The sequence below is a fragment of the Mustelus asterias genome, chromosome 3 (assembly GCF_964213995.1).
Source record: "Mustelus asterias chromosome 3, sMusAst1.hap1.1, whole genome shotgun sequence".
NCBI classification, from domain to species: domain Eukaryota; kingdom Metazoa; phylum Chordata; class Chondrichthyes; order Carcharhiniformes; family Triakidae; genus Mustelus; species Mustelus asterias.
In genome coordinates this window covers 134,724,660-134,750,660 of record NC_135803.1, presented here as the reverse complement: position 1 = coordinate 134,750,660, position 26,001 = coordinate 134,724,660, and the positions used below count along the sequence as shown (strand labels likewise).

Here is a 26,001-nt window from a genome sequence, read left to right as displayed (position 1 = left end):
GTTCAAACAATGAACCTCTTTCCCTCAAGTTTTTACAAACTTAACCCAATTGATTCATCCTTCATATTCATTATCTCAAATTAAAAAAGACACAAATTTTTCAGCATGATCTGTACTTGTCAATGATGTGGTCCATATGTTCCACAAGTTCAATCCACTCATGTTTTATTTTCTGCTTTACTTTTCATGGCTGCTCCATACCACTCCAGCCAGTCCTTGATCCTCCTGCTCAGAATTGCTGCCTAACACAAACATCTCCTCTAACTGTGTTAAATCCCCATATGCGGCCTGGGGCATCATCGATTGCCCATCCCTAGTTGCCAAGAAGGGGCTGGTGGCCCATCTTCTTGAACCACTGTTGTAAGCGTAACTTCACATGGACGGCAATGTTCGATAGGGAATGGATATGTTTTCAAGTCAGGATGAAGGTGACTTAGAGGGACACTTAGAAATGATAGTGTTCCCGTGAGTTTGCTGCTCATACTGCTATGCAAAGCTTGTTGATTTAGAAGGTACTGGAGAAGAAACCTTGGTGACTTGGTGCAGGTACAGCAAATAATTAAGATGGCAAATGTTGGTCTTTATTGCAAAGGGACATGAAGTTTAAAAGTAGGCAGGTCCTGCTGCAATTGTACAGGGCATTGGTGAGACCACAGCAAGAGTACTGTGTGCAACTTTGTTCACCTTACTTAAGGAAAGATGAACGTATTGGAGGCAGTTCAGAGAGAGAAGGCCAATTTTTGGGGTGAAGAGTTTGTCTTATGAAGAAAGGTTGAGCAGACTGCGCCAATACTCATTAGAATTTAGATAAACGAGGGGTGAAGTGATTAAAATTGTAGTAAATTGAGGACAACTCGATGAGACTCAAGTTAAAAAAAGCTTTATTGCCAATTAAGTATTTATTCAGATGGTCAGACAGAATAACCATGCGACTGGTCAACACTCCTCCCTGCCTCCAACTGAAGATCTTCCACGGGATACGCCTTGCACTCGATTTGCTCAGCTTCCCACCCCTCAACACTCCATAGGGTCTGGCCCAATCATGTGGTCCTCAGGAACGCTCCCTTAAAGGAGCCACACTACCACAGAAACATAAAAGATTCTGTCAGGGCTTGACAGGGTACTTGCTGAGAGGATGTTTCCCCTCCTAGGGGAAGCCAGAACTAGAGGGCATAATTTCAAAATAGGGTGTCTCCCATTTTGGACTGAGATGAGTGCGCATTTCATTGAAGGCCGTTTGTGACTGGAAATGTCGTCCCCACCCCTACCCAGTGGGCAGGGAAGGTTGGATCATTGCGTATATTTGAGACTGAATGAGACAGATTTCTGATTGACAAGGGAGTCAAGGGTTATGGGGGGGGGACAGGCAGGAAAGTAGACTTTAGACCGCGTCAGATCAACTATGACTCTATTGACTGGCAGGGTAGGTTTGAGGGGCCAATTGGCCTACTCAGACTATTGCTTATGTGCAACCTGTACATGGTACACAATGCAGCCACAATATAATGCAAGATATGATGGATGGAGTAGCGATTTAAGGTGGTTGATGGGAGTTGATATAGCCAATTGCTGGTGTGGATGGCGTTCAACTTCTTTTCAGGTCAGTTCCTGCACTAAACTTTATGATGTTTAGCAACCTGCCTTACATAATCCAAGACCACAACCCAATCTGAAGGCTTGAAACATGAGATCCACCAGACCCCTATCAAGTACAGATTTCCTGTCCTGCACTCGACCAGCCAGCCCATTTGTATTTCATCTATATACCCCGCTGTCCAAGTATTCCACAAGTTGTGTCTTTTCCTTACCCCCATCGCTAGGTCAATGCCAGACTGAACTAACTCCTCTTTGTCCACCTGCTCGTGCCCCTTTCTTCCCCTGCACGAAGAGCAAGCCTCAACATTCTGCTTAACTTCCTTTCTCAATGGGTGTTACACCAATTTCTATCATTTATTTTGACTCATTTCCTCCTGCTTTCCTGCATATAACAGGCAAAACCAAAATACAACTTCAGTGCAATGTCAAATTGGATTTAAAAAGTGCCCAAATAGTCCTCAGTACTCCCTGGATATTTTAGCAACTAAAACACAACTGATTGAAATTGATTTGACAACGAAGGACTCCTACTGATCATTCCAATATGTTTAAAATATACTGGCTGGGAAGAGTTTTGAAGATCAGTATAATCAAGGTCCTTCTGCCATTCCTATATGGGATTGGCTAGTAACAAAACTGCAGGCAAAACTCCACTTAGGTGTTCCAGCTCCTTAGTGCTGCTTTCAGTAAGTTTGCATATTTGCAAAGGAGTGGACAGTTTGCATCCGACAGGACATTGAAAATTGTGCACTGCATCTTTTCCAGTCAATGTGGTTGACTCTTAACCAGCTTCTAAAATGATCTGGCAAGCCATTCAGTTGAATCAAATCACTGCAGCAAAATTGGAAGAATAAAACCAAATCAACCACTTGGCATCAACCTAGGCCCCAGAAACAGTATCTGTACACATCCTGCTTAATCAACTCAGTGAAATCCTAATCACGAACATCTGGGGACTTGCACCAAAAATAGGGAGAGGTGTCTCACCGTCAAGCAACAGTGCAGCATTGCCATACTCACCAAATCATACCTTAGAGCCAACGTCTCAGACACCTCCACTACCATCTCAGGGTGTATCCAACCCCACCAACAGGACAGACCTGCCAGAGGTGGCATCAGAGTGGTACAGTATGCAATTGGGAAGTAGCAGTCCTGGCATAAGGGCAGCACGGTGGCACAGTGATTAGCATCACTGCCCCACAGCACTAGGGACCCAGGTTCTAATCCAGCCTTGGGTGACTGTGTGGAGTTTGTACATTCTCCCTGTGTCTGCATGGATTTCCTCCAGGTACTCCAGTTTCCTCCCAAAGTCCAAAGATGTGCAGGTTATGTTGATTGGCCATGCTAAATTGCCCTTAGATGTGTAGGCTAGGGGGATTAAATACATGGGGTTACGAGGATAGGATCTGGGCAAGATGATCTATTGGAAAGTTAGTGCACACTTGAAGGACCAAATGGCCTGCTTCTGCACTGTAGGGAGTCTATGATTCTATGGCCTCAACATTGGCTCAAGAACTTGTGAGGTTTCATGGTATCAGGTCAAACATGGGCAAGGAACCTTCCTGCTGTTGCCACCTCCTCCCTTCCCTCTAATTGATGAATCAGAGCTCCATGTTGAACACCACTTGGAGGAATCACTGTAGATAGAAATATCCTTCACCAATAGCAGTAAGCAGCACTACTACTGACTGAGCAGGCCTGAAGGACATCAGACTGAACTAGCAAAAAAGGTGAGAGAAGCAACATGAGAGGAAAACCTAATTGACCTACCCTCACCAATCTACTTGCCACAGATGCATTGGGGACAACATTGGTAGAAATGATCCAACTTTCGAACAAGGAGCAGGAGCAGCCACTTGAGCCTGCTCTGTTATTTAATAAGATCTGGGTGATCCAATTGTAGCCTCAACTCCACATTTCCACCTATGCCTATAACCTATCAATCACCCCTTTGCTTATCAAGGATCTATCTACCTCTACCTTAAAAATATTCAAAGCCTCTGCTTCCACCGCCTTTTGAGGAATAGTGAGCCAAAGACCTCGGAACTCAGAAAATAGCTTCTCATCTGCCTTAAATGGATGACCCTTTATTTTTAAACGGTGATCCTAGTTCTAGATTCTCCCACAAGAGGGAACATCCACCTCATCAATGTCCCTCAGGATCTTTTATATTTCAATCAAGTCATCTCTTACTCTTCTAAACTCCAGTACATGGAAGCCTAACCTGTCTAAACTTTCCTCACTAGACAACCTGCCCATTCCAGGTATTAGCCTAGAAAACCTTCTCTGAACTGCTTCCATTGTAATTCAATTATTACCATATAGATCTTGCAGAAGCAGCTTATGATATTCAGAGTGAAGTGTTCCAACAACCAATGGATCAGATCAAGGCTCTGCAGTTTATCCACATCCAGACTTGTGTGCTGGTGGACAATTGAACAGCTAACCCAAGGCAGCAGCTCCCAGCCCAGATGGAGGAGTCCGGCATGTCAGTGCATAAGACAAGGCTGAAACATTTGAGAAGATCTTCATCTCAAATTGCCAGGTAGACAATTGTTCGTAGCCTCCTCCTCAGATTCCCGCCATCTTAGATAGTCTTTGACTAATCAAATTGAATTTTTTGATGAAACATGGAAAGATAATGATAGAAATGCCACAGATGTTGTCTACATGGATTTTAAGAAAACATTTGACAAAGTACCACATAAAAGGCTGATTAATAAAATTGAGGTTCACTGAGGAGGGGTGGGGGGAAAGAGTTAAAAAATTAAACACAAAACATCAAGTTATGGTAAATAGTTCCATTTCAGACCAGTAGATGGTTTCCCAAATGTCAATGTTGGGACCTCTGCATCAGAGATAAATGACAGATATTGGAATACAAAAACAGTAACATTTCAAATCTTTCCAGTGATACCAAACTTAGAGGTGTGGTAAATAGTGAGAATGATACCAATCAAATGCAATGAGGCACAGATAGCCTAGCAGAATGGGCAAACTAGTGGTAGATGGAATTCAATACAGAGAAGTACATGGTGATGCACTTTTGGCAATATAGTCATCACGGTACATTTCTAAAGAGTGCATAGGAACAGAAAGATCTGGGATTCATACACATGGATCTTTGAAGATGGCAGAAGACATTGAGGGAGTAGCTAGCAAAGCATATGGGGCTTCATTAAAAGTGTGTTACGATATGCAGAGAGACCAATAACTTATGCAACAAATCTCAAACTTTCAGCAAATAGCTGGAAGAATGAGACAAGATTTCATGTTTTAAGAGTTTTGCTATAACAAAACACAAAGCGCTAATGACTAAACACTGTCTTCGTAGGAAACCTTAATTTAAACTAAGTAGAGAAGTCCCCTTGATCTTTTGGCATAAACAAAAACACGCTTCACATATATACTTTACATTGTTCTTTAAGCAGATATTGAGTTCCCCTGGAACCAGTCCAAGGAGATTCTTAGCCCGAGAGTTTAATTTTGTTCATTTCCTTTTTCAGCTTGGGAACTTTTAATCTCAGAATGATCTTTCAGAGCGTGTGATTTTATACCCTTCCTCTCGTGCAAGCTAGGTGAGTCTTTCAGACTAGTTTTAACGCCTCATAAATTTGATCTTTTCAATCCAAGAATAAGTTTCCAGTCACATTGTGATGTGTGATGAACCACAGTGTCATGCTACCTATAGCTGCTCTCTCTCCCCCAGATCCTGGCAGACTAACCTTCTGAGAGTTTTCAAGGATACCTTTGAGACCTTCCAGTCTCAAAATCCAACTCCTTAGCAATGTGAATCTCATGGGCCTTGGCTATGATTGCTGATCAGCTATCCTTCAGTCAACAGTTCTCTTTTATCTTGGAAGTAAATGGGCAGGCAAAAGTGGACAGCACAAAAGTAGGGAAGTAATGCTAAATCTGTGTAAAACAAAACTCTGGTGAGGCCACAAATAGACTACTGCATCAAGTTCTGGTCAGACTTTCAGAAGGATGTGACGGTTGTCAAGAGGCTGGAGAGGAGATTTACTAGAATCATAGAATCCCCATAATTCAGAAGGAGGCCATTCGGCCCATAGAGCCTGCATGGACAACAATCCCACCCAGGCCCTATCCCCGTAACCCCACCCTGCTAATCTCCCATCCCCAGGGGACAATCTAGTATGGCCAATCCACATAACCTGCACATCTTTGGACTGTGGGAGGAGACCCACGCACACACAGGGAGAATATGCAAAATCCACACAGACAGTCACCTGAGGCCGGAATTGGTGCAGTGAGGCAGCAGTGCTCACCACTGTGCGACCATGCCACACCATTCTAGATTTACAAGAACGGTTCCATGGACGAGACATTTTAGCTACAAGGTTAGTTGACAAAACTGGGATTGTTCTCTTTGCAGCAAGGGAAATGGGGGGTGGAATCTGATAGAAGTGTACAAAATTATGACTGGCTTGCATAAGATTGACAAAGAAATGCTGTTCACATAAGTTAATTGTACAAAGTCTAAGGGACATAGTTTTAAGATTGTGGATGAGAGATGCAGGGGTATTTGAGGAAAAACGTTTTTTTCAAACAAAGTGGTAATAACCTGGAACTGGCTGCTTGTGAGGATGGTGGAAGTAGAGACAAAGCTGAGATTTTCTGCCTTCATTGCTATGAATTGCTATTGGTTCAATTAAATTGTGCTGATCTGCTGCAGGACTAGCCATTGACAATTACCTGGTTATCCCAATCCTTTTCTTTTAAATTGTCATTGATGTGCAAATTTCCAGTGTATTTAAACCTTTTATCATGATCAATTGTATTAGTGATTCCTTCTTTCACTTGCTTAAAATAGAAGATTCACTGGCCTCAAAATTATGAGCTATTGATAAGAAATGATTGAGTGAACAATGAAAGTTATTATAGAAAGGGTCACTTGCATGGTTCCTCAATTTCTGCCTTGACTGATGCAAGAATGCAATGTTCTATAGGGGGTGTCAAACTGTACTTGTGAAATGTATCATCTCCATAATTACCAGACTTTAATCTTGTGCGCCCCTGTCAGGGAACCGCTTTATCAAGATACTGCACCTGATAAGTCACATTTCAGGACCTCACATCCGTGGGCCCAACTTTATTAAAATAAGCACCTTTCAAAGTCAACCAATTAAATACTCAATTCACGAAAGGTAAATAAGTCAAACTTAATCAGCATTCTTGAATCAGTCAGAATCAAAAACCGAGGCATTAAAATTTCTCAAGAAAGTAACGATCCAGCTTAAACTGCGTTGCAACAGAAGCTATTCAATTAAAACACTCAGTGTCACAAGCAGGCTTACGTTAACACTGCAATGAAGTTACTGTGAAAATCCCCTAGTCGTTACACTCCAGCGCCTCTTTGGGCATGGCCAATGCACCTAAGCATCTTTCGGACTGTGGGAGAAAACCAGAGCACCCCCAGAGGAAACCCACACAGTCACGGGGAGAATGTGCAGACTCCGCACAGACAGTGACCCAAGCTGGGAATCGAACACGTGTCCCTGCAGCTGTGAGGCAGCAGTGCTAACCACTGTGCCACCGTGTCACCCTTTGGTATGGCTTATCATTTGTTTGTTTTTTTAAAAAAATCTGCCTGCAAATTCATGAATAGATCCATTGAAGGGTCAATTTTGCAAAAAAGTTGGGGTTTGCCTGGAGGTGGAATTTGAATTTTTACCTATTTGCTCTTCTAATTGGCTGCAGCTCATGCCAGTCATGAAGCTTCCCCATTTTTCATCAAACAAAAGCAAAATACTGCAGCTGCTGGAGATCTGAAATCAAAAATAGAAAGTTCTGGAAAAACTCAGGTCTGGCAGCATCTGTAGAGAGAGAAACCGAGTTAACGCAACTGTTCCTCCCTCCACAGCTGCTGCTATTCCCCTTTATGATCTTGACTTTAAAATATAATGCAAGGAAGCTTCCCTTTTGGGTACTCTTATAAATGTTGCTCTTCCTTTAGCTCGAATGCTTACTTACCCAGAATATGACTGACTATTCACAGTAGAACAGGTGTTGCAGTTTGGAGGCCTTGATCCCCATCTGTGTCTCCCTGAAAATCCTGCCCTTGATGGAAGGCGAGTGACAACCCTTCCAGGCAGACCATAATATGGAGCAATTGGTGTAGCTTTATAAAACAATGTTTCTCGTTCGTTCATGGGACGTGAGCGTCTCTGGCAAGGCCCATCCCAAATTGCCCTTCAGACTTAATAAAAATAATACACAGGCTATTTCAGCCTGAGATGTGTGCCATCGCTTAACCCCTGCAGTTTGCTGTTAAGGAAGGTCCTGGATTTTCCCCGAGCAATAATAAAGGAACGGCCATTAAATTCCGATTCAGAGTGGTGGGGAGTTGTGGAACTTGCAGGTGGCAATGTTTCCACACGTCTGCTGCCCTTATCCTTTTCAGTATTAGGGGTCGTGGTTTTGGTAGGGACTGTGGAAGGGACCTTGATGACTTGCTGCCATGCATCTTTGAGATGGTACACTGTCACCATGGTGCAGCAGCGGTGAAAAAAGTTAATGCTTAAGGCAACAGATGGGCGCCAATTGAGCAGTTGATAGTGAAGCTTTAAGTGTTGATCCAACTACGCTCGTCCCAGCAAATAGGGACTGGAGTCAAGATGGTGGGTAGGCTTTGGGGCGTCATGGAGGTGAGTTACTCACTGAAGAATGTTTGGTCAGTGGTTACCCCCCAGGATGCCGATGATGGGGGCAATTAGACAGCTTGTTGCATATCGAGGAGAGGCTGTCAGATGTTCTAGTTACAGATAGTTATTCCCTGGTGCTTGCATGGCCTGAATATTAGCCACAGGCATGGGGTTACAAAACTTATGCATGGGGCTACACAATTTATACAATGAGGCTTTTAATTCAATTCATCCTTGACAAAAGCACAAATTATTGACTTAATTTTAGGAAGGAGAGTTAATACATACAAATAAAAGGAAGCAAATCAGCTTTTATTGTTCAAGGATCTCCCAGAGCTCAGGAGTGAGAAAGGAAATAGGGTCATTCAGCGGTTCTGTTTGATGGTCAGTTTGTGATAAATCAATCATCCTGACGAGGTCACTGCAGGAAACATTTTTTAAATTTCACCTGCATATCACGTCATTACATTTAACACCTTGAAGCGATGAAGACAAGGCAGCAATGATCATGGCAGCTCCATAAAAATGGTTAAAATCTGTGCATGTTTTGTTCTAAAAAAATAATTTCTCCTGAACTGGGAAAGATGGGAGAAGCTGGGTATCATTTATATCAGCGTGGGTTACGAGTACTAAATATGCACATTAACCACACCTTTCAAATCATTACATTTCTGAAACCTGTACTTTATGACCCCATTAAAGATCTTGCTCCTAAACAAAAACAAAGCAAGGTCTTGCCACTAAAACTTAGCTACGCTGAACAACATAATAGATTAAGGGCTTTTAAAAAATATATTTAAAGCATACAAATTTCTCTTAAAAATTCACATTCATTGCTTAAAAACCACAAAAATCAAGCCCAAAGTGACAAGGATAAGTGTAAGTTTCACAAATTGTGAAATTTTTATGAATAAAGTAGATGCAAGTGCAGTTATTGGTATTTTTGTACCGCATTTACTTTTGAATCATCTACAACAGGCAATAAAGTGCATTCCAGTTACTTGGCAATTTTAAATTAGATATTATTTATTAAATGCTAACAACCAGGTGTTAGGGACCAGATCAGAAATTCCATATTATATTATCAAGATAGCCTGGACCCCAGCGTTTTTTGATTTCGACATTAGTACAAGCATACGGTGTTTTGCTTCAGGTGTCATTCTATTGACCCACTAGGAAACTTCTTTTAAAACAATTTTTTTTAACAACACAGTTAAAATATAACAAAAAGAATTAGTGTAACTTTTGCCAATTGAAATACTTAAACATGACAAAGTATAATTCTTAACAGCTAGCTATCTCTATAGTTCTAATTTAAGCGATATTCCCATAGACATAAATCATTCTACTGAATCAGTTAGCACAAAAAAAAGGCTCATGTGGATGCTAGATTTAAAGCCTTTTAACCCTTCTGGACAGAGATACAGGAAGGCACCTGCCTTCTGACTCTCATACTGCAGCCTCCAGAAAAAAAAAACCTTTCTTCAACAGCAGAATCTCAGAGAAAGAGACTTATTTTCTGGGCAATCCCAGTCTCCAAATCAAGAGAGAGAGAGACAAGGAACTATTACTTCTCTGAAGATCCCAAGCAACAACTGAGCTTGTCTCATTCTGATCCTAGCGCTACTCAGTCGCATGATTTTTCTGTCAATCAACCTAATCAAGCCCCACTCTGAAAAAACCCAGAAAAAACATTAAAATAATACACTGACATTGACCCAGATTAAACTGAACACTCCAGCAATTAGGATCGATTATACTTCTGCAGAATCAGTATGTAGGCTGCCAGTTACAGACAAAGCGGCACCGGTAAAATAGAACTGACTGCTAAAATAAAATCCTGCGCAAGAAACATGACACAAATACATTTCTCAAAGATACAGTATTCTCACACCAAGGAACCTACTGGGGTTTTATGGCTAGAAGTAAATTTATAACTGTATGTAAACCGAAATGCTGCATCCCAATTACTTCTGATTGTTCATCAAAATACAGGTACTTTGAGAACCAGTTTGTACTTTACAATGTAACCAATCGTGCATTACAATTCATAGCTATTACACCTGGAATGATTCTGTCAAGAGGCAGCACGGTGGCACAGTGGTTAGCACTGCTGCCTCACAGCGCCAGAGACCCAGGTTGGGTCATTATCTGGGCGGAGTCTGCACTTTCTCCCCGTGCTTGTGTGTGTTTCCTCCGGGTGCTCCAGTTTCCTCCCACAGTCCAAAGGTGTGCTGGTTAGGTGCATTGGCCACGTTAAATTCTCCCTCAGCGTACCCGAACTGGCGCCGGAGTGTGGTGACTAGGGGATTTTCACAGTAACTTCAGTGCAGTGTTAATGTAAGCCTACTTGTGACTAGTAAATAAACTTAAAAACTTTAAAGTACAGCCGCATCTAGAATTTGCACCTACACCATGTTAACACAGATTAGCTGCTAACCAATGTCACAGGCACTATCATTGGATAGATATGCATCAACTCCATCACTGGTCTGCCGGATGCGCTGCAGTAAAATACAATCTGAAAGGATAACAGCAGCAGCAAGGGGAAGTGCCTTTCCAAGTCATGTATTATCCTAATTTGGAAAAAAGAAATCACTGTTCCTTCATCATTATTGGGTTAAATTCTTGCAAGTCCCAATCGAACAAGGACTTACCCAATGTCTTTAATGTGAGGAAATGGTCCATGATGCTTCACAGGAGCATTATAAAACAAAGTACATCAATAAGCAAATGAGGAAATATTAGGTTAGATAACCAAATACTTGAACAAAGTGGGGGGGGGGGGGTGGTGTTTAGGGAGTGTCTTGAAGGAGGGAAGTGAGGTAGAGAGATGTAAGAAACTCCAAAGTGTGGGGCCATGACAACTGAAGGCACAGCCATTATTGGAGGAGTAATTATGATTGGGAATGGAAGCCAGAATTAGAAGAGCAAGCTACCTTGGAGGGTTTTGGGGCTGGAGGAGTTTTCAGAGATAGAAGGGCATGGAGGGATATGAAAATAGAAATGAGAGTTTTGAAGTGAAAACCTTGCTTCACCTAGAGCTGACATAAGCCAGCAAAGCACAGGGACAATAGGAGACTACAACCTGCTGATAGTCACAACATGGGCAACAGAGTTTTGGATGACCTCAAGTTTACAGAGGATAGAACGTGGAAGCCAGCCAAGAATACCTTGGAACAGTCAAATCTCGAGGTAACAACTGTAAGAATCCAACACCAATATGTGAACATTATTGAAAACACCACAGTGGAAGAAAGGTCAGTGTTGCCTTCAGGGCAATTACAGGTGGATAATAAGACAGGCGTTGCAAGTGTCACTCATGTATCATGAACAATTTTAAAATACCCAAAACGCCTTTACAGGATCAGAATTTTTCAGAACTGTGTCGAACCTAGGCCTCGAGCCTAACATACCAGCCAGCATTTGAACGACTGAACCTAGACATCAGTCAAGGACCCCCAAAACAATGGCAACAGACTTTCCTCCCAGTTACATTGCAAACATCAACTATTTCAGTAGATCAGCAAATCAACCTCTTGACAATTTCATATGGAACAATGAATGCTATTAGAAAAATCTGCCTCACATTCAATTGTTATGGACGAGGGAGGGAAATATAATGAAACCCTCATTTCCTTTTCTTCCAAATCAGTGTTGTTTAATTTTCATTACACTCTTGTATTTTTCCTGTTCTTAGCGCCACCCCAGCACGGGCCGTTAAGAGTAATGTCAATTCAACAGTTAGCAGCAGACTTTAATGGATTTAAACATGGAGTATTATTTATTCACACACTCATCCTGGAAAGGTCTATCGCTATCTCAATCACACAACATGCATCCAACATAGATACTATTGAAGACAGTCGAACACTTCAATAAATATTAAATCCAAATAGAATAGTTAGTAGTCAATGTGTCTTTCTTTGAGAGCCCAGTGAAAGAGGAAGCTTTTCCTGATCTCTAATTGAAGTTCGGGTGGCTGGGGTCAAACCCAGATTAACCAGAGTGTTCCTTTGCAATAAAGGCTGTTCAGATGGTCATGTAGACGGATCCTGATGGCTGTTATAACCCGAGTCCAATTTCTTACAGGTAAACTTGGAGCTATTCAAAACAGGTTGGAGGAGGCTTTCAAAAGATTTTAAGCCTCACAGGTTTTGAAGAGGCAAGATGACCCAGTCCTTCTTTACAGCTGTGATGTAATTCCTAGTGTTCCATTTTGGATAGAAAGATTTCAAAATCAGAGAGCAACTTCGGTCACATGATGAATGGCCATTGATACATGATGGAAGGCAAATTATGGTCTTTCACAGTGAAGCTGGAGTTTCAGTCTCATTGTCAAAAGGTTGATAGTGGTCTGAAATATTTCATTGTGGATACTGAGTCTTGATAGTCTTCCTTTTGTTACATGGCAGACCTGGAGTAGGAGAATCTGAGATTTTATTCTCCCTGCCTTTTAGAGTAAGCCTTGATAATAGCTGTTCTGAAATTCCAGAGACAAATGCTGTATAGTGTTCATTCAAAGGAGACCCCTGCCCATTATAATCCAAAATGTAACTTTCCAGAAACCTTGCTAGGCTGCTCGAGTTACATAAACTGAGTGACCGCCTCAGCAGCCTTCAGATAGTTTGTCAGGTCCATTTTAAAACAAATACAGTTTTTTTTTTAATTCTAATATCTTCATGCCTACGCTAGCCTGACAATATTAACACTGAAAAATCATTGTTATTTACCCTTCCCCCAAACTCATTTATAATGAAAATATCTATGTGAAGAACTTGAAAAAAATTAAATGGTTACAAGGGTGGCACGGTGGCACAGCGGCTAGCACTGCTGCCTCATAGCACCAGGGTCCTGGGTTCAATTCCAGCCTCTGATCACTGCGTGGAGTTTGTGTCTGTGTGGGTTTCCTCCGGGTGCTCTGGTTTCCTCCCACTGTGCAAAGATGCGCAGGTTAGGTTGATTGGCCATGCTAAATTGCCCCTTAGGTTCAGGGGGACTAGCAGGGTAAATATGTAGGGTTATGGGGATAGGGTCTGGGTGGGATTGTTGTCGGTGCAGGCTCGATGGGGCTGAAGGCCTCCTTCTGTAGGGATTCTATGACTCTAAGAGAATAATAATCCAAGTCAAAAATGCAACAGGCCCATGTATGTGGCTGATGATGGCGTCAAGCTCATTGCTGTTCCACTGAGAAATTTCCATTGGTTCTGGCTCATTGTTCTTCTGTCCATTTAAATTGCTGCACATCAGTTTTGCCACAAGGAGGATTTCGAGAGCTACAGCATCCGAGCTTTTCAGGTGTCCTGCCTTGTCTTTGTGGTAACAGCAGGATCTCTGCCCTTGAAGCGATAATTAAGATGCTCATTACAAAGCACAGCATTTGTTAAATGTTCCTAGTCAAACCTCCCACAGCTAATCACTTTCGAGTAGGTATCACCAAATGGCAGTGTATTACTTCTTTGTGCAATCTATTTTGTGAGGAATAAATTCCGCACTGCCCCCAATTATTCTGCATTTCTCCAGCTACTTAATTGTTGCAGAGTCCTTTTCCACCATAAGCAGGTGGCAACTCTTGATGCTTATGCTTTGACAGCCGAAAGGCTATTCAATTATAAAAGCTGTCCCTGTTGAGCCCAATACCACATCCCCCCAGATGCACATTCTTCTAGCAGGGGTCAACGGACAGTGAGCTGGATTTGAAATACAGGCTACTGTAATTTTCCCTCCCTTGTGGTCAGGGACTCATAGGCCACCGCAGTCCCCCAGCAGTCAAACCCTGCTGAGCTCAACTATTGCAGCACTGACTAGCAATGAGTCACGTAACCTTTGCAAATGATCTGGGAAATTCAATAACACGTTCGAAACATTTGCTCACTTCAAAGCTATTTTTCCCCCCACAAAGCATAATTCCAACAATAACTGGCAACATTATACACAGGAAACAATCTCAACACATTGCACTTGGATTTGCTTCAGGGGCACTTGAATGTTAATGATCATCTAGTTTTCTAAATTGTTCTACCTCTTCAAATAAACATATCCTTCCTACCACCACCAATGTGAAACTGCTCAAATTATCCGGTGTTCGTTTACATAAAGGCAGCACAAGGATAGGAGGAACCAAGCTCGTTCTGTAAATACGGAAGCCTGAATTCTCTGCAGCCCACAGATGACAGATCAGAGCAGCCAAGAAAGTGTTAATGAGACTCGAATTGAGCAAGTCTTAGTGTCAATGACCTCATTATAACAAATGAGGTCCACAGAATACATCAGATTCATCTCAATTAAAAACAACTTAAGTCCATTAAAACCTGCATTAACATTTAAACTTTACGTTTGAATTATTACACAACAAATCACCCCACCCCAGAATCTAGAGTCAGCACAGCACAGCATGCAGGTGACCAGGAATACAAACATACTGACTGCCAGCAAATCCAGAGTTATTACAGGTTGGGAGAAAGTTCAAAACCACTAAAGCCTCATGCATGTTCAACATAATCTTGGCTAAATTAGTGGTTTCTGCTTTGTTAACTTAGACTTAATGTCGCAATATAGTTACATCTTTTTATATTAACGGAAGTAAACTGTGTAGTTGCTGGAAGGGAAAGTATCATGGAATCCCTACAGTGCAGAAGGAGGCCATTCAGCCCATCAAGTCTGCGGCGACCACAATCCCACCTAGGCCCTATTCCTATAACCTCACATATTTACCCCGCCAATCCCCCCGACACTCAGGGGCAATTTAGCATGGCCAATAACTGAGCCCGCACATGTTTGGACTGTGGGAGGAAACCGGAGCACCCAGAGGAAACCCACGCAGACACGGGGAGAATGTGCAAACTCCACACGACAGAGACCTGAGGCTGGAATTGAACCCGGGTCCCTGGCGCTGAGAGACAGCAGCGCTAACCACTGTGCCACTGCGCCGGTGACGGTGACAGTGCCTCCAATTAATTATATGGTTTGCAGATAATTTGTTGTGCAGTCAGAACTGTAAAGGCTTTTTTGTTACAAAATATAGACATTACGATAAATTAATAGTAAAAGCAAAACGCTGCAGCTGCTGGAAATGTGAAATAAAAACAAAAAAATGCTGGATATGTGGGCATGAGAGCAAGATGCTGAGATGAAATAACAAGCAACAGAAAGGTTGGAATCATGGCTTGCAGGCTAAGCGAAGGTGTTCTGCAAAGTGGTCTTCCAGTGTGCGTTTAGTCTCCCGAGATCTCATAGGAAGGTGCAAACAATAATTCTTTTTTAAATATCAAGAACTTTTCATCTGGGATTTTAATATATGTTATTACTGCATCAAAAAACTCAATTTAGATACAATTGGTAAGCATTTATGACAGGGTAACCATACTGTTTTTGTTATAATCCAAAGCAATGAGGTTGAATGTAAGAAATTCAAAGTTTTACATGAAACAACTCTGATATTGAAATCAAAACTGTCAGTACTGTCTTTGCAGGACAAAGAGAGATTGATGCATATGCATGGAGTTCATGTGCCCAAAAACTGGTTTATTCCAACTTTGATTTATATACATACATCCACTATCAGAAGGATGTGGAGGCTTTGGAGAGGATGCAGAAAAGATTTACCAGGATGTTGCCTGGTATGGAGGGCATTAGCTATGAGGAAAGGTTGGAGAAACTGGATTGTTCTCACTGGAACGACAGAGGTTGAGGGGGTGACCTGATAGAAGTCTACAAGGTTATGACGGGCATGGACAGAGTGGATAGTCAGAAGCTTTTTCCCAGTGTGGAAGAGTCAATTACTAGGGGGCACAGGTTTAAGGTGTGAGGGGCAAGGTTTAAAGGAGATGTACAAGGCAGAGGGTGGTGGGTGCCTGGAACATGTTGCCAGGGAAGGTAGTGGAAGCGGATACGGTAGTGATTTGTCTTGACAAATACATGAATGGGGTGGGAATAGAGGAATATGGTCCCCGGAAGGGAAGGGGGTTTTAGTTAAATCAGGTAGCATGGTCAGTGCAGGCTTGGAGGGCCGAAGGGCCTGTTTCTGTGCTGTAATTTTCTTTGTACACAGCGGATGCCATTACAAGAACTGACATTATAAAATTAGTACATTCTGCATGAATAAGCTACCTCTTAGGGAAAGGAGTTGCCTCATTTGCTGTGCCATGCTGGTGAATCCACAAATGTACTCATTCCAAGGCCAATGCATCATTCCTCAGATTCAGTACCCAAAACTGAATGCAGTACTCTAGACGGGGTTTTTACAACTGAAGCATCACTTTCTCACTTTTGAATACCAAACTCCTTTAGGTAAAGGCTAAAATTTCAGAAGTCTAACTGATCAGCTTTTGTATCTATGCACTCACTTATAGTGAGTCAGGGGAAGGCCGTGGCATATTGTCACTGGACTCAGGCTAATGTTCTGGGAACCTGGATACAAATCCCACAATGACATTTGAATTCAATAAACATCTGGAATTAAAAGTCTAATGGTGACCATGAAGCTTGGATTGTTGTAAAAATCCATCTGGTTCATTAATGCCCTTTAGGGAAAGGAAATCTGCCATTCTGGTCTAGTCTGCATGTGACTCCAGACCCACAGCACTGTGATTGACTCTGAAATGGTGTAGTAAGCCATTAGTGTAGTTCAAGGGCAATTGGGGATGGGCAGCCAGCAATGCTCACATCTCATGAATGAATAATAGTCTGTGTACGATTCCTAATTTCTCACCATTAAGGAAATAGTTATTTGTCTTTCTTTGACCCATCTGCACATCAAACTCTATCTACCAGGTATGTACTTAAACTTCAACTGTTATTTCTAGATGTAGGTGTCCATCATTGCGTATTTCCAATAGAATCATCATCACCTTCCTTTCTGATACTCGCCTGTAACTTCAGACCTCAGGAAGAGCAACATGGCCTACAACAAGGGAAAGCAGCATAATATACATTATAAAGTATAAATGACCCCTAAAAGGCTCTCTATTGCTCCATTGAGTGCATCTGATACAGTTTATTTTCCAGTCAAATGGGACACCAAAATCAATTTTCTCCAAGCCTAATACCAGCAACAGTCCGAAGTTGAACCAAGCCTCTATCATAGAAACATAGAACAGTACAGCACAGAACAGGCCCTTCAGCCCACGATGTTGTGCCGAGCTTTATCTGAAACCAAGATCAAGCTATCCCACTCCCTATCATCCTGGTGTGCTCCATGTGCCTATCCAATAACCGCTTAAATGTTCCTAAAGTGTCTGACTCCACTATCACTGCAGGCAGTCCATTCCACCCCCCAACCACTCTCTGCGTAAAGAACCTACCTCCGATATCCTTCCTATATCTCCCACCACGAACCCTATAGTTATGCCCCCTTGTAATAGCTCCATCCACCCGAGGAAATCCTACCCTTATCTGGGAAATCCATTCAGTGCGTCAAGCTGGAACAATGCTAATGGAGAATTCACAACAGCAAGTCCGGAGAGCAGGAAGAGAGAATCTGAGCATAGAGATAAAGTTTCAATAGAACGATGACAAAGCAGGCAAACAGATCACCAACTGGGTGATCACTTTGTGGAACATCTCTGTTTGATCCAAAAGCATGATCCCAAACTTCTAGTCACCTGCTACTGCAATTCCCCACCTTGCTCCCACCCTGGCCTCCATAGAATCCCTACAGTGCAGAAGGAGGCTGTTCAGCCCATCTAGTCTGCACCAACTCCCCGAAAGAGCATCTTACCCAGCCCCCACCAAAGCCTGTAACCCTGTGTATTTACACCACAGCGAATCTGCGCATGTTTGGACTATGGGAGGAAACCTGAGCATCCAGAAGGAAAACCATGCAGACATGAGGAAAATGTGCAAACTCCACACAGTCACTCAAGGCCAGAATCAAACCCAGGTTCCTGGCATTGTGAGGCAGCAGTGCAACCAGTGTGCCACCATGTCTTCCCTGATCTGTTACTTCAATTCTCCACCTTGCTCCCACCCTGACTTTACTATCCTTGGCCTGCTGCAGTGTTCCATCTAGGCTCAAGGTTCAACTCAAGGCACCTTACAAGGCACTTTTGGCCAGGCACTTTACAGCCTTGACACTCAGAGTTCAACAATCTTGGATGGCACCATATTTTTGCTGGTTTGGCTTCACTTTCATTTCCTGTACTTTTCTTTAAGGTGACAGATTTTCTGGATCCTGCCATTCATACCTCCTTCAGGCACATCTTTTGTTTCTTGTCCCATTTCTACTCTCTTTGGCCTTTCCCCATAAGACCTTCCGTCCTGCCCTCTGTCCTATCACACATCTTCCACTATCCCCATCCCCCTCCCCCTTCACTTGCTCAAAACCTATTTCTAACTTCTCCCAGTTCTGATCAAAGACCCGAAACTCTTTCTCTCCACAGATGCTGCCAGACCTCCAAAGTAGTTTCAGCATTTTCTGTCCTTATCTCAGATTTCGAGCACCCAGAGTATTGCATTTTTGTAAAAAGCAAGCAACTGCATTAATGGGAAGTTAATCTGGGAGCACAGGGCAATAAGCATGAAAAATAAAGCGGATAGCTTTTCCCAACTCTTGAGAAATCAAAAGGCATAGCTCGAAAAAAAAGGTAGTTTTATAGGAACTGTTTTTGCAAGATTTACAAAAAGGATGAAAACTAGGATAGCCACTTCAAGGTCAATTGGTAATAGAACAGAGAAATAAAAAACGTGTCTGCAGGAGGTGTGAATGGCAGAACAGCTGCCATCCGAATGCAAAGAGAGAAAAACTAAAGCTATCAAAACAAAAGGAATCAAAATGGGCAGAGGTTACAATCTGAAATCATTGAACTCAATAATGAATTCAAACGGCCATAAACTACATAAATCAAAAATATGAGGTACTGTTCCTCTTTTTTTGCTATCATTACTTCGGAATGAGCTTCATTTAAAAAAAATACACAGGTTCAATTCTTCATAAAGACTACCTATAAGCAGATTGTGTATAATGTGCTTTGATCAGAATGTGTAAGTAACTGCTTATGCAGTGCGATTATAAGGAAGTCAGACCGGCTTTCTTGAGTTTAACAAAGAAAGAGCTTAGTTTATTTATATTTAAACCGATTTTAAGTAAATTACTAAAAATACACTGCAACGCCTGTGCACGCAGGCACACAAATACAGATTGCAGCGAGGGATTGGCTTGTCACGTCATTTCTCTCTCTCCGACTGCCAGTAATCCAACAATAATTGTTTTTTCCAATTATAACTCGATTAGCCATTTTGAAAATCAAGGTCTTTTGTCCAAGCAATTAAACTTTGAATGGTCCGCCTTCAGATGTTGAATGCTTTAGGCGATTTCCATGGATACTTCGTCAATGGGACAGGAAGGGAAGTCTTTCACAGCCGCCAGTGGGTGAGACATTTTCCTTGGTGAGTTTATAGATTTGCCATTGCCTCTCCATAGGTTGAAATGTATATTACAATGTAAATTAGCATCACCATCTTGATGTAGGTTGAAGTCACTTTAGCCTTTTTTTTCGTAAAGAACAATTCCGTTTTCCAGCGGATGAATTAAAAATCAATATTTGACATAAGCATGTTTTCATAGTACAAGGAAGCATGTTTACGCCAACACTATGCATAACAATTTTCTTCTTTTAGTGCATTAATTTGATCCTTCCAATGGTCTTTTAGTCCCAGAGTGGCACAGTGGTTAGCTCTGCTGCCTCACAACGCCAGACACTTGGGTTCAATTCCTGGCTTGGGCACCTGTCTGTTCTCCCTGTATCTGTGGGGGTTTCCTCCCACAGTCCAAAAGACATGCTGGTTAGGTGCTTTTGCCATGCTAAATTTGCCCTCAGTGTACCCGAATAGATGCCGGAGTGTATGACTAGGAGATTTTCACTAATTCCATTGCAGCATTAATGTAAACCTACTTGTGACACTAATAAATGAAACTTTAAATAGAAACGTAGCTCTTCAGGCATGATGTGGGAGCCCAGAACATCAGTGCAGGAACCAAAGCTGCAGCATCTGTAATAGAACATTGAGAGTAGAACATTCCAACGCCGGCATCTCCGCATCTGTAACCAACAGTGCCGAGTGAATGATCCATCCTTCTGAAGCTCAGTTTCAACAGATGCAAGCCTTCAGCCACTTCTATTCACACCACATGATATCAACAACCAGCTGAATGCATTTGATATAGCAAAGGCTACAAGTCCTGCCAATATCCTCACTCCAGTTCTAGCTGCATCCCTAGCCAAGCCTTTGCAAGTGCAACATGGAAAATTCCCCAGGTACATCCTGGGGAAATCAGATCAATTCCAAATCTAACCAAATACCACCCTGTTGGACTGTTCTTAATTATCAACCAAGTGATAAAAAAATCAGCAGCAGTGTCTCGGAGGGGAGTGTTGACCCGTTAGCGAAAATCTCCATTACAAGGGAGGAAGTGTTAGGTTTTTTAGGGAATATAAAGACTGACAAATCCCCAGGGCCTGATGGAATCTATCCAAGGCTGCTCAGGGAGACGAGAGATGAAATCGCTGGGCCTCTGACGCAAATCTTTGTCTCGTCACTGGACACAGGTGAGGTCCCAGAGGATTGGAGGATAGTTAATATGGTCCCGTTATTTAAGAAGGGTAGGAAGGATAACCCGGGAAATTATAGGCCGGTGAGCTTGACGTCCGTGGTAGGGAAGTTGTTGGAGAGGATTCTTAGAGATAGGATGTATGCGCATTTAGAAAGGAATAAACTCATTAACGATAGTCAGCATGGTTTTGAGAGGGAGGTCATGCCTCACTAACCTGGTGGAGTTTTTTGAAGAAGTGACTAGAATGGTTGACGAGGGAAGGGCCATGGATGTCATCTATATGGACTTTAGTAAAGCGTTTGACAAAGTCCCTCATGGTAGGTTGGTGCAAAAGGTTGGATCTCATGGGATAAATGGTGGCTAGATGGGTAGAGAACTGGCTTGGTCACAGAAGACAGAGGGTGGTAGTGGAAAGGTCTTTTTCCGGCTGGATGCCTGTGACTAGTGGTGTTCCGCAGGGCTCTGTATTTGGACGTCTGCTGTTTGTGATTTATATAAACGATCTGGAAGGTGTAACTGGGGTGATCAGTAAGTTTGTGGATGACACGAAAATGGCTGGATTTGCAGATAGTGAGGAACATTGTCAGAGGCTACAGAAGGATATAGATAGGCTGGAAATTTGGGCAAAGAAATGGCAGATGGAGTTCAATCTTGATAAATGCGAAGTGATGCATTTTGGTAGAAATAATGTAGGGGGGAGCTATACGACAAATGGCAGAACCATCAAGGGTGTAGATACGCAGAGGGACCTGGGTGTGCAAGTCCACAGATCCTTGAAGGTGACGTCACAGGTGGAGAAGGTAGTGAATAAGGCATATGGGCATGCTTGCCTTTATAGGATGGGGCATAGAGTATAAAAGTTGGGATCTGATGTTGCAGTTGTATAGAACGTTGGTTCGGCTGCATTTGGAATACTGCGTCCAGTTCTGGTCGCCACACTACCAGGACGTGGAGGCTTTAGAGAGAGTGCAGAGGAGGTTTACCAGGATGTTGCCTGGTATGGAAGGGCTTAGTTATGAGGAGAGATTGGGTAAACTGTGGTTGTTCTCACTGGAAAGACGGAGGATGAGGGTGACCTAATAGAGGTGTATAAAATTATGAAAGGCATAGATAGGGTCAACGGTGGGAAGCTTTTTCCCAGGTCGGTGGTGACGTTCACGAGGGGTCATAGGTTCAAGGTGAGGGCGGGGGTGGGGGGGGGGGGGGGGGGGGGGGGAGGAGGTTTAACACGGATATCAGAAGGACGTATTTTACACAGAGGGTGGTGGGGGCCCGAAATGTGCTGCTGGGCAAGGTGGTGGAGGCGGACACACTGGGAACATTTAAGACTTATCTAGATAGCCACATGAACGGAGTGGGAATGGAGGGATACAAAAGAATGGTCTAGTTTGGACCAGGGAGCGGCGTGGGCTTGGAGGGCCGAAGGGCCTGTTCCTGTGCTGTACTGTTCTTCATTCTCTTTGTTCTTTGTTCAATCAAGCGGCACTTACTCAGCAATAGCTTGCTCACCTGATGCTCAGTTTGCATTCACTCAGCTCCAGACCTCATTACAACCTTAGACCCAATAACGAAAAGACCTGATTTCCATGGGTAAGGGCGATTGCCCTTGATATCAGGCCACCATTTGACTGCATGTGGGTCATAGAGACCCAGCAAAGTTGGTGTCAACGGGCAGCAGAGGGATAGCTTTCCACCGGTTGGAATCGTATCCAACACAAAGGAAGACAGTTCAGGTTGTTGGAGGTCAATCATCTCAGTCCCAGGACATCACTGCTGAGGAGTTCCTCAGGATAGTGTTCTAGGCTTAACCATCTTTAGCTGCGCCATCAATGATCTTCCCTCCATCATAACATTAGAAGTGCGATGATTGCACTACTCTCAGTACTGTTTTCAAATATTGAAGCAGTCCATGTCTGGATGCAGCAAGATCAGAACAACATTCAGGCTAGGGCCACTAAGTAACAGGTAACATTTATGCCACACAAATGCAAAGGCATGATCATATCTAATGCTAGAACCCAATCATCTCTCCTTTTCATTCAATGGGATTACCATTGTCAAATCCCCAACAATTGACAACCTGACTGTTGCCATTGACTGGAAACCGAACTGGACAAGTCACAGAACTACTGTAGCATCAAGAGCAGGTCCAAGCTGGAAATTCTGTCATGTCTAACTCACCTCCTTACTCCCAAAGATGATCACCATCTAAGGCACAATTCAAGAGTGTGATGGAAAACGCTCTATTTGGATGAGTGCAGCTCCAACAACACTCAAGAAGCTCGACATCATCCAGAGCAGTACAACCTGCTTGAACAGTATCCCATTCACCACCTCAAACATTCACTCCCTCCACCACTAATGCACAGTGGCAGCAGTGTACACCATCCACAGATGCACTGCAGCAATTTGACAACCTGCCTTTGACAGCATCTTCATAACCTAGAAGAGCAAGGACAGCAGAAAATGGTACCTATAAACACACAACCAACTTGGAACTATACCTCTCCTCCTTCGTGGTCTGTGTGTCAATATGCTCGAACATCCTCCCTAAAAACATTGCAACTGTATCTCCAGCAAATGGACTGCAGTGGTTAAAGGCAGCAGATCACTACCACCTTTGTAAGGGCAATCAGAGACTGGCAATAAATGCTGGCCTTGATGAAACCCACATCCCATGGTCAAATTTTTAAAAAAGACAAATCTTAATTTTTTGCATGACTGCGACATGCTTAAACTATACCCCATGCCTGTATATAAAGGCTTATCAATTTAAAATGAAACTTGATGTATAATTTATTTCATATATTAAAGACGTGGCCAATCTAATTAATAGGCATTTGGAATGCAGAATATTTGGAGTAACATGGAAAGTAGACCAATACTTTCCATATATCATGGCATTTCTGCTTAGTGCAATGAGTAACACAAAAATTGGATAGAGATTTGTTTCAAGAAGGGTGGCATGTTTATGCACTGAAAAGTTGTTCTGTAATAAAATAGTTACAGGAAGCTGTGTTGTCTTTGATAGCATGAGGGTCGAAGGTTCATATGGAAGAATAGGCTAAGGGTAGGCAGAAATCTGTATGCAAAGTTGAGAAAGATGGTAGAATGAGGAGTTGTTCAGTGCAGAGCCGTGAGGGATGGAAGGAAAGAACATTAATGAGAAGCTTTGGAGCATGAGACAGCAAAATGTGAGAGGAGTAGAAAAGTGAGGTGCTTGAAGAAGAGGAGAGTGCCAGATTAATTGGGGTTGGGGGAAGTTCCTTCTTGTATCACTTTTACTTTGCTCATTTTTGCACCATTCACCAATGTTGATCCCTGTGGACACTGATGAGTTTAGGCTGTATGAGCAAAAACAGAAAGTGAAACAAATACTGACACAACCCTTAATATAGTCAGACATCACAAGGAAATTCACAGGAGCATGGACAAAATCAGAAATCTGTTCCGAATTCTGCCCAACAACAAGCCTGGCCTGGGTGCTGTGGAAACGAGAGGCTTGTTGAAAAAGGTGCAAAGTTCTCACATCTGGGAACAAAGGTCTGGGCAGAGTAACATGCATTCGAGGAGGACAGAGTGCGCTGAAGACAGCTCGAGAAGGATGAGGAGGCATCATTTATCTTTGTCACAGCCACATCAGATGTCATTTGTGATTTTAGTAAGAGGCGTTTTTCTACCATGGCGAGGTGGAAGCTTGATTGAAGTGATTCCGTTACAGCGTTCCAGAAAAAATAAGCACAGATGTGGGAGGCCGTTAAGGATTTTGGAGAGGAAAGGGGGTTGGAGATGGGGCAGTAGTTTGCAAAGATACATAGGTCTTGCCAACCTGGCAAGAGTGAAACAAGTGTCTGCCTTTTCCTTAGAGGTTTGTGTCCCTTGGAAAAGAGGAGTGTGAATCATGTTGGGGGAGGGGGGGGGGGGGGCAGTGGGTGAGAGTGAAAAATAAAAAACAAAAAACGAGTAGAGTACAGGGACCCAGAGCTGTTGGATCAAATGAAGCAAAATTTAAATTGCATCACATTTTTATTATTCTCATATAAAAATAACTTCTCCAAAACTGCCTTCCTTATTTTAAGTAATCAAATTGAATGGAACAAGTACTGATCATTTCTCTAGCGTTTGATTTGCGGGTTAGGGGCAGCACGGTGGCACAGTGGTTAGCACTACTGCCTCACAGCGCCAGAGACCCAAGTTCCTGCCTTGGATGACTGTGTGGAGTTTGCACGTGTCTGCGTGCGTTTCCTCTGGGTGCTCCGGTTTCCTCCCACACTCCAAAGATGTGCGGGTTAGGTGGACTGGCCATGATAAATTCCCCCTTGGTGTCAGGGGAATTAGCAGGGTAAATATGTGGGGTAAGGCCTGGGTGGGACTGTTGTCAGTTCAAGCTCGATAGATCCAATGATTTGGAGCTTAACAAATAGAGAAAATACTTCCAAGATAACTTGGCACTTGATAAAAACAAAAATCAAGCAAAATATAGGGATTTTCTTAATTCACTGCCTGTCTGAAACCCTGAAACGCAGGATTCAAAAACCGTGTCAGCCAAACATGTTGCTACTTAAGCAAATCAGTAGATTGATTGCAGCACAGAATTTAAAGGGAGCAAACATTTTTAGATCAGTCACACCCCGGGGAAACACAACTTCTGTTGAGTGATCATTCAGCAACATTTTGAGTGCAGTTTGCAATACAGACTGTTCAATTTTTCCCCAACTTAAAATACATGGCAACAATTATGAAGATATTAACAAGTTAGATATCACATTAAACTGCAATAATTTTTGATTGCGAAAACAGCAGAGACAATCACAGTAATGGAAGGATTAAAACCGATATGGAAATTCAATAATTTAATAGTTATGTTACACTATTGATGAAGCAATTACTTGGGAAGATTACTTCTTTGAAACGGTTTGGACTAATGCTCATCTGGCATCAGCACCTGTTTAACTCATCTGTTTAAGTGCAATTTAATGAGCGCATGCTAGTGAAGTAATTTTGCAACAAAACTTTGGTTACATTACACCAAAAATACTAGGAAGTGTATTAGGATTTACCATGCAAAATATTTACTTTTTTTTTTGCAGGAGACACAAATCTTTGTGCTGGGGGTTTATCCAACCCCATTTAACCAATGTATTTGGATTCTACTATGTGTTAACTTGTGTAGTCGTAGAGTCTGGTATA

The 26,001-nt window shown here is 42.6% G+C and overlaps 1 protein-coding gene across 2 annotated transcripts in view; it reads right to left on the bottom strand.

Moving 5' to 3' along the window:
- The window catches only part of iqsec1a (IQ motif and Sec7 domain ArfGEF 1a), a 468,491-nt gene that overhangs the window by 302,844 nt on the left and 139,646 nt on the right, over positions 1 to 26,001 (bottom strand). The gene's annotated exons all lie outside the window — the stretch shown is intronic.